The sequence below is a fragment of the Nelumbo nucifera genome, chromosome 1 (assembly GCF_055504915.1).
Source record: "Nelumbo nucifera cultivar China Antique chromosome 1, China Antique-T2T, whole genome shotgun sequence".
In the NCBI taxonomy this organism is placed as follows: domain Eukaryota; kingdom Viridiplantae; phylum Streptophyta; class Magnoliopsida; order Proteales; family Nelumbonaceae; genus Nelumbo; species Nelumbo nucifera.
In genome coordinates this window covers 121,941,019-121,950,801 of record NC_142649.1, presented here as the reverse complement: position 1 = coordinate 121,950,801, position 9,783 = coordinate 121,941,019, and the positions used below count along the sequence as shown (strand labels likewise).

The 9,783-nt window shown below is 38.7% G+C and overlaps 1 pseudogene across 1 annotated transcript; it reads left to right on the top strand.

Moving 5' to 3' along the window:
• The first annotated feature begins 6,180 nt into the window (after window positions 1–6,180).
• Window positions 6,181–9,311, top strand: LOC104611654 (subtilisin-like protease SBT1.7 pseudogene; annotated as a pseudogene). The gene has a single exon (XR_016080063.1). The product of XR_016080063.1 is annotated as a subtilisin-like protease SBT1.7 pseudogene (transcript).
• Window positions 9,312–9,783: the final 472 nt, after the last annotated feature.

The window sequence follows — 9,783 nt, the reverse complement described above, 5'->3', positions numbered from 1 at the left end:
TTAAATCAATCCAAATACTATTAAATCCAAAACTTTGAAGGGATTTGTAAACAAACCCCCAATTCATTCTATCATAAGCCTTAGCCATATCCAACTTAAAGATCACATTACTATGCCTAACCTTCCTGCTGATTTCCACTACCATTTCTTGAGCCAAATCGATGTTGTCACCAATACTTCTCCCCTTGACAAATGCACATTGTTCTAAAGATATTAATTTCGGGAGAATAATAGCCAATCTCTGAGATAGGATTTTTGCATAAATTTTATAACAGAAATTACATAAGCTTATTGGTCAAAAGTCTGCAAAAGTTCTAGGTACTTCTTTCTTTGGGACAAGAATAATGAATGTGGATGTATAGTACTTTGGGAGAGACTTGGTATAGAAAATTTCTCTAATTGCATTACACACATCTTTTCCAACAATTTTCCTACATTTAGTAAAAAATATACCATCAACCCCATCTGGACCAGGGGCACTTTCTAATTTCATAGAGAAGACAATGTCTTTAATTTCTTTGCTACTTGGAACCCGAGTCAACATTCGATTATCCTCATCAGCTACAAGGAAAGAGATAGTTTGAAACAAGTAGTCATGATTTTCACACCCTTCATCAGTCAACATTCTTTCAAAGAAACTAGTGGCATGGTTTTTAATAGCATTTTGGCAAATAATTTCCATAGCATCCTACCAAATTCTATTAATTGAAGAATAATTTTGTTGAGTTTTAATAGATGAGAAAAAATACTTGGTATTGCGATTACCATCCATTAGCCATACAGAAGCAACTTGGTAAAAACCCTCCCAAATTTACTTATATTTTTGTGGCTTTGGTTGTTTTAGGTGAGATAGGATTTGCTCTTCACAAAATTCGCCTTGCACCAACCTCACAACACATGGCAGACACGCATTGAGAATATCTCCTAGCTTGATATTATCATTTATGGGAAGATGTTCTCAATGCATAATTGATATGCACTATGAAGTTGGTGTGAGATTCGCTCTGTGAGAAGCAAATCCGAATTCACTTTGTTTTATGTGTTTGAGGTCTTTGCTTGTGGTTCGCGTGGTGTTGTCGTGTGTAATTGTGTGAATCCGAGGTGTTGTCTTGTGTTCGGCTGGTTTTTCTTCTCCTATTAATGATGTTTAATTTGATTACCAAAACACCTTGAAGAAAAGTTTTAGGGAAAATTCTCAATCACTACCCTATACTTTGGCTCGAGTGACAATTTGGTCTTCGAACTTTCAAAATGTGACAATCCTGTACTTGAACTTTCAAAATGTGGCAATCTAGTACCTGCCATTAACCAGTCCGTTAATCAGCCGTTAAGTGACATTTGAAAAGTCAAAAGTACTCTTCTAATGCCATCTAATTCTCTTTATCAACCATCCTAACGTTGACAAAAAGCTGAATACTCCCAAATCCTAACCTCTTCTATTCAAAAAAGTTGGTGACTGTTTAGAAGAGGCTAGGATTTGGGACTATTCATTTTATTGTCAATGTTTGGATGGTTGATAAAGAGAATTAGATGGCATTCTTAGGGCATTTTTGACTTTTCAAATGTCACTTAATGGACTGGTTAACAATAGGTAATGGATTGTCACATTTTAAAAGTTTGGGTACTGGATTGAGAATATCTCCTAGCTTGATATTATCATTTATGGGAAGATGTTCTCAATGCATAGTTGATATGCACTATGAAGTTGGTGTGAGATTCGCTCTGTGAGAAGCAAATCCGAATTCACTTTGTTTTAGGTGTTTGAAGTCTTTGCTTGTGGCTCGCGTGGTGTTGTCGTGTGTAATTGTGTGAATCCGAGGTGTTGTCTTGTGTTCGGCTGGTTTTTCTTCTCCTATTAATGATGTTTAATTTGATTACCAAAACACCTTGAAGAAAAGTTTTAGGGAAAATTCTCAATCACTACCCTATACTTTGGCTCGAGTGACAATTTGGTCTTCGAACTTTCAAAATGTGACAATCCTGTACTTGAACTTTCAAAATGTGGCAATCTAGTACCTGCCATTAACCAGTCCGTTAATCAGCTGTTAAGTGACATTTGAAAAGTCAAAAGTACTCTTCGAATGCCATCTAATTCTCTTTATCAACCATCCTAATGTTGACAAAAAACTGAATACTCCCAAATCCTAACCTCTTCTATTCAAAAAAGTTGGTGATTGTTTAGAAGAGGCTAGGATTTGGGACTATTCATTTTATTGTCAATGTTTGGATGGTTGATAAAGAGAATTAGATGGCATTCTTAGGGCATTTTCGACTTTTCAAATGTCACTTAATGGACTGGTTAACAATAGGTAATGGATTGTCACATTTTAAAAGTTTGGGTACTGGATTGTTGCATTTTAAAGTTTGGGGACCAAATTGTCACTCAAGCCAAAGTACAGGGTACTGATCAAGAATTTTCCCAAAGTTTTAATAATGACTAATCAATAATATTCAAAAGTCTTTTGAAAAACCCAAACTGACCTTTTATTGTTTTACTCATTAAAGCTTAAGGTGGCATTCGGTAGTGTGTATATATCGTGGATGGGACCATTTTCGTTTTGTCTACGATAAGATATGGTGTTTTGTTATGTGTGGACGGTCCCCATCCACAAAATAGCATGGACAGGGATGGGCCACACCCCAATTTATCGTCCATAGTTTTTTCACATGGATGATCCAATTACTCTCATTTTATTTAATATTTTAATAATTTTTAATTTTTAATATTTTATCAACTCTTTTTTCATTATTTAAATATTAAATTTTTAATATTTTTATCAATAAATTAATATTTAAAACATTAATTTTTATTTTTAATATTTAAAATAATATTTTTTAAATTTTTTAAAAAATGCAATTATTTTTTACATATTGATGCCTTTTTTACAATTTATTTACCATACAAAATGCAAAAATTAGACATTTATGATCAATTGTGTAGATCTCCCATAAAATGTAGATGAGATACATGGAATCAAAAAGTATGGTGTGGACCAGTCCACACCACACCTACAGAACGCCATCGTGGGTGTGGACTAGTTTGATCCACACAATCTATCCACAGTTTCGAACAGCCATGGACTGTGGTGTGGTGTGGACTAGTCCACACCCACCAATTTCTCATCCACACTACAAAACACCCCCTAAGGTGGCATTTAGTAGTGTGTAAATATCGTGAACGGAACTGCTTTGGTCTTGCCCATGGTAAGATATGGTGTTTTGCTATGTGTGGACGGTTTCCGTCCACAAAATAGCATGGATAGGGACGACCACACTCCAATTTATTGTCCGTAGTATTTTCTCATGGATGGTCCACACTATGGGATGGACAGTTTGTGGGAAGGTTTTAGTGTAACACACCTGCGTTACATTGGTCCAATTACTCTCATTTTATTTAATCTTTTAATAATTTTTAAATTTTCAAACTTTAATATTTTATCAATAAAATAATAATTTTTAATGTTAATTCTAGCACAAGTTTGACGGTTCTCCTTCTCAACTCTTTTTAATTATTTAAATATTAATTTTTTAATATTTTATCAACAAAATAATATTTAAAATACTAATTTTTATTTTTTAATATTTAAAATAATATTCTTTTGATTATTTAAAAAATGCAATTGTTGTCTACATATTAATGCCTTTTTCAATTTATTTACCATATAAAATGTAAAAATTAGACATTTATGATCGACTGTATAGATTTCCCATAAAATGCATATAAAATACATGAAATGAAAAAGTGTGGTGTCACACCTATAGAATGCTACCGTGGATGTGGACTGGTCCGGTCCACACAATCTATCCACGGTTTAGAATAGCTGTGGACTATGGTGTGGTGTGGATTTGTCCCTGCCACCGGGTGTGGTGTGGACCAGTCCACACTCACCAATTTCTCATCCACACTACAGAACACTAGGGTGAACAAAAAGAAACCAAAAAAACCAAACTGATTGAAACCAAACCGACCGGTATACATATATTTTTATATACTTTATATATTATAAATTAATAAATGTGCATTATATATATGTATATTTATAATATATTATATATTATTTATTATTTAAAATATAATATTTTATATATTAATAATTTTTTATTATATATTTATTGATAATATATATTGTAAAAACTAAAAGATTGAAAACCGACGATTAACTGACTAATTTCAATTTGGTTCCAGTTATTAATTTTCCAAAAACCAATACCAACGATTCGCTTCAAGAAAATACCCCACGATTCGATTAACCGAACCGTAAGCACCCCTAGAGAACACCCCCTAAGATATCATTTTTATCTCCAAAATTAAATCATCATCCTTTTTGTAACTCTTTAATCTTTATGTCCATATCAACGTCAATACCAACAATTTTGAAGCTATCGGTAAGCTTTATTCTTCCTACGGCGTTTCAGTGATTGTATCACACCGACAACTTTGTTTATTCTTGCCTATCCCTACCTGTTCAACAAACTACAAGTTACAATTAAATTGCTTCAAGTTACAATTAAATTGCTTGGTGATGGATCCTCTAAATATTCAGAACCCGGCCTATATATATCTGTATATATAGCTTCTTTCGTAGTCTTGCTTTTGATTAGGAGGTGCTTAATCGAAAGCAATCTCAGAGTTGTTGTTGGGTTCTTTCTCGTGTAGTTGTAATCATGATTGTGGTATATGTGTAACCCAGCAGATTTATCCAGTATAGTACTGCCGTGGAGTCCTTTTCTGAAGTTCTGATACATAGCATTCTCACTCTATGCATCTTTTAAGAGTGGAGAAAAAAGTTTCCCAGCTTTATATTTTTCTTAATCCTTGGTATTATCTCCAATCATGTTACTTGATTTACAATTTGCTGGATGAATCTCAAGAAATTAAATTGGTCCATGAAAAAATCGAAAAAACTCAAGAGGTTGGATCTTACACGTAGGCCCTTAATTGTCACCATCATATGGAAAAGACCTTCTAAATAAATCAAATAATATGAGCCCAGCGAAAGTTAAATCATTTAATTTCTTTTCCAACCTACCAGTAAGTTGCTTGATGCAACCTACTAATTAGTAAATTCCTTCATTTCTTAAAAGATAAGTCGTCCCAATTTAAATTAAATTGAAGTGAAATGAAACTTGCGGAGAATTCCAGTTCTAAACCATGATGAATTATATTTATATTTGAATTAATTACGTTATTATGTTATTTCTATGTTTCTATTAATAAATAATTAAATTCAAAATGAATTTTTAATTATTCTTATTGATTTTCCTAGCTTTTGGAAATACATGCACGCTCTAGCGTATCTCAAATTATTGATTATTAAGCTTGCTTTGATTAAATGAACAAAGACAATTCAGTTGCAGAATGCCAGAGGATACAACTTTCTATTGCAAGAAACTCCAATCCTCCATGAAGTCATCTAATTAGTCCAGTCCTATTACCCTCATGGCTCATGCATGCCTCTCTCTCTCTCTCTCTCTCTGTCTCACTCATTGTGTGGAGAAAAGAGACGAGACGAACTCGTATACAAATTCAAAGATTCATAAAAGTTGATGTACTATTAGCTTCCAATTTCCAATTAAATACTTACTAGGGCACAAAGTCCTCCCATATCGGAATTTCCCTCGGAGAATGTGCGCAGCGCATATAGTGAAATTTTATCTTGTTGAGTAGTTGTGCTGGGTGGACATATATAAATAGCGGATTTGACGACTAGATTTAATTTGCACAATTGCACTCTCCCTGGTTCCTACACCATGTCCAAATATATATAACAAATACTCCCGTGACTGATAAGAAAGAGAAAATAAGATTTGGGATCGCCATTTTCAAATCCCCACTTTGTCTTTATTTTGGTATTGTGCGCTTCCCAAGCAAAAAGAATTGGAATTGGTAATTTGGTACTTACTACTTCCATTTCCATTCTGGGTGGTGATATATCAGATACTCGGTTGGTGTATCCCATAAGTTGTCTGTTCGATCGGGTTTATACATGGAGAGTAAGGAAGGTAGGCTTGCAATTTTCTGGGTCTACCAAATTGAGCAGTGGAGTGTGGGAGTGGGACGGTGGAAGTGCAGGAGTAGGCGACACTGTTTTCACCTCATTGGAGGATGTTTGTTAGTTAGGATGGAAATTGGAAATATATTTTTTATTCAAAATACCCTTTGGAATTTATATCTTAAGAAAACTGATAAAGGTACCTTTCTTTATAAACATTAGATACAATTTTACATTATTTTTATCTTACCAAAACATTTTTTATAATTTATTCAAGAAATATGGATAACTGCAACTTAACCCTCGTTAGTTGTTACCCAAAATGAATAAATTCGACGGAAGATGACGATTTGTTCTATATACACCGCGAAATCAGCAGAGACCAGAGGAGGGAGAATCTGGAGAATAAACACGTGACTCAGAGGTGTACCGCGAAGCTACCCTTCTTTTTATTTTTGGTGTTAGTGTCTCTCCCGAGCCCTAAAGCGGAAAAAACTTTTGTCTGACCCAAAAAATAAAAATTTCTGAACTCAATTATTCAAAGACTGGAAACGGACAACGTCCATCCACCGTCCCCAGTCCCCACTTACCAGCAGCACCTCTGGTTAGCTCAGCCCCTCTCTCTCTCTCTCTCTCTCTCTCTCTCTCTTCTCCTCTCTCGATTTACCTCTCTTGATACTTATTTATAAAAGCAAAGCATTGCGAAAGGCTTCCTCCTCCATTCCCTTTCCTGATCTCTCTCATACTCGGGGAGCGCGGGAGAAGATGAAGATGCCGAAGTTTCTATTCCTCCTGCTGCTTCTGGGTTTCTTCCATGTCTCTGTGGCAGCAATATGGAAGCAACAGCAGCAGCAGCAGCAAAAGAAGACCTACATCGTTCACATGGCCAAGTTCCAAATGCCAGCGAGTTTCGACGAGCACACTCACTGGTACGACTCGTCCCTGAAATCTGTTTCCGACTCTGCTGAAATGCTGTATACGTATGACAACGTTATTCACGGCTTCTCCACTCGACTGACGGACGAAGAAGCCAAATTACTAGAGGCCCAACCGGGGATTCTCTCTGTCTTACCTGAAGTCAGATACGAGCTTCACACTACTCGGACGCCAGAGTTCCTGGGACTAGATAAGAACGAGGGATTGTTCCCCCAATCTGACATAGCCAGTGAGGTGTTCGTCGGAGTTTTAGACACAGGTATCTGGCCCGAAAGCTTGAGCTTCGACGACAAGGGACTCGGACCCGTCCCCAGTGGTTGGAAAGGCGAGTGTGAGGTTGGTAAGAATTTTAACACGTCCAATTGCAACCGGAAACTAATCGGCGCGCGGTTTTTCTCAAAAGGGTATGAGGCCACGTTGGGTCCCATCGATGAAACCAAAGAATCTAAGTCGCCGAGGGATGACGATGGCCATGGTACCCACACATCGACTACGGCCGCTGGGTCTGTCGTCGACGGCGCCAGTCTATTTGGTTATGCTGCCGGGGCGGCACGCGGGATGGCTACACGTGCGAGAGTTGCTGTCTACAAAGTATGCTGGATTGGCGGTTGCTTCAGCGCCGATATCTTGGCCGCGATGGAAAAAGCCATCGATGACGGAGTTAACGTTATATCCATGTCTCTCGGTGGCGGAATGGCTGATTATTACAAGGATACTGTTGCCGTCGGAGCATTTGCGGCTATGGAGCGAGGAATACTCGTCTCTTGCTCTGCCGGAAACGCCGGTCCGAATTCTTACAGCTTGTCGAATGTAGCTCCTTGGATAACAACCGTAGGTGCGGGCACATTGGACCGCGACTTTCCAGCTTACGTTAACCTTGGAAACGGAAAAAACTTCTCCGGCGTGTCGCTTTATAGTGGAAAACCGTTACCAGATTCCTTAATAGAGTTCGTCTACGCTGGTAACGCGACTAACGTTACAAACGGGAATCTTTGCATGGTTGGTACTTTAATACCGGAGAAGGTCGCCGGAAAGATTGTATTGTGTGATCGGGGGATTAATGCTAGAGTTCAAAAGGGCTTCGTAGTGAAACAAGCCGGTGGCGTAGGCATGATTTTAGCGAATACTGCAGCGAATGGGGAGGAACTGGTGGCCGATGCGCATCTGTTGCCGGCGACTGCAGTGGGTGAGAAAACCGGAGATATGATAAAGAATTACCTCTTCTCTGACCCTAGTCCGACAGCTACGATATTATTTGGAGGAACAAAGGTTGGGATTCAACCATCACCGGTGGTGGCAGCCTTTAGCTCCCGAGGTCCGAACGCGATTACGCCGGAAATACTCAAACCCGATCTGATCGCGCCAGGTGTGAACATAATAGCTGGTTGGTCTGGCGCGGTAGGTCCAACTGGGTTATCCATGGATTCGAGGCGTGTGAACTTCAACATAATATCAGGTACGTCCATGTCGTGCCCGCACGTGAGCGGCCTCGCAGCTCTCCTCAAGGCTGCGCACCCGGACTGGAGCCCCGCGGCCATAAAGTCTGCCCTTATGACCACGGCCTATATCACGTACAAGAACGGCATCAAGATACAAGATGTGGCCACGGGAAGAGCATCAACGCCCTTCGATCACGGTGCGGGCCACGTGGATCCCGTATCTGCCCTGGATCCTGGTCTCGTCTACGACATCACCGTTGATGATTATCTAGATTTCCTTTGCGCATTACAGTACACCTCCCTGCAGATTAATAGCATAGCGAGGAGAAATTTCACCTGCGACGCCACCAAGAAATACAGCGTCACTGATCTCAACTACCCTTCGTTCGCCATCCCGTTCGACACCGCACAGAGTGGACGAACTGCCGCTGCAACCACCACAGTGAAATATACACGGACACTGACGAACGTGGGCACTCCGGCGACGTATAAAGCGTCTGTGACATCGCAGGTGGCGTCGGTAAAGATCTTGGTCGAGCCAGAGTCGTTGGCCTTCAGTCAAACAAATGAGAAGAAAACGTATACGGTGACGTTCAGCGGGGGTTCGATGCCATCAGGGACGACTAGCTTCGCTCGTCTGGAGTGGTCGGACGGGAAGCACGTTGTGGGTAGTCCTATTGCCTTTAGTTGGACGTGATTGCTTGAAGAGCAGAGGGAAGAAACGACAGCTTTGGTTCATCGTTCGCCCAAAAGTTGTTTAATTAATATTAACATATTTATGATTCTGCTTTTGGTTTCCGGCAATCAAACAAAGCCGGTTAAGTTCTATTGTTCTATATTGTCCTTTGGAGAAAAAAAGAACCAGGAAAAAGAAAGGATGCTTTTCTTGGGAGTTGTACAATGTGATGATAGAAGTTAAAAACCATCGATTTCTACTCTGTAACTCTATTGTTAATTATTTATTTCTTTTCCTTTTCCTCCTACCCCCCCTTCTGCCCTTCATTTCCTCTCATTCTCGGCATTTTATTCTGAAAACGATTCAGACTTCTCTGAAAACAATTAAGAATCCATTTAGATTCTAGGATAGCCTTTTAATTAAGAAATTCAAGAGCAAAATTTAAAGATAAAATGCGAAGTTAAATATCCTCTGATCCCTCTCTCTCTAAAAAATGTAGAGAAAACAGAGGAAGACTGTTTTGTGCAGGTACCCCCTCCCCATAAAAAAAATCAAACGGAACTAACAAACAAAGAGCAGGAAGGGTCATAAAGGTGAAATTCATTTATAAATGCTTATATTACAAAACTAGTAATGCAACGAGTAAACCCATAAGCCGCTAACCCTGGTGAAGTCAGGATTGGATGTAAAGTCTCCACTCTCCACTAGAATCGGCCGGAGAAAAGAATAAACTAAGGCG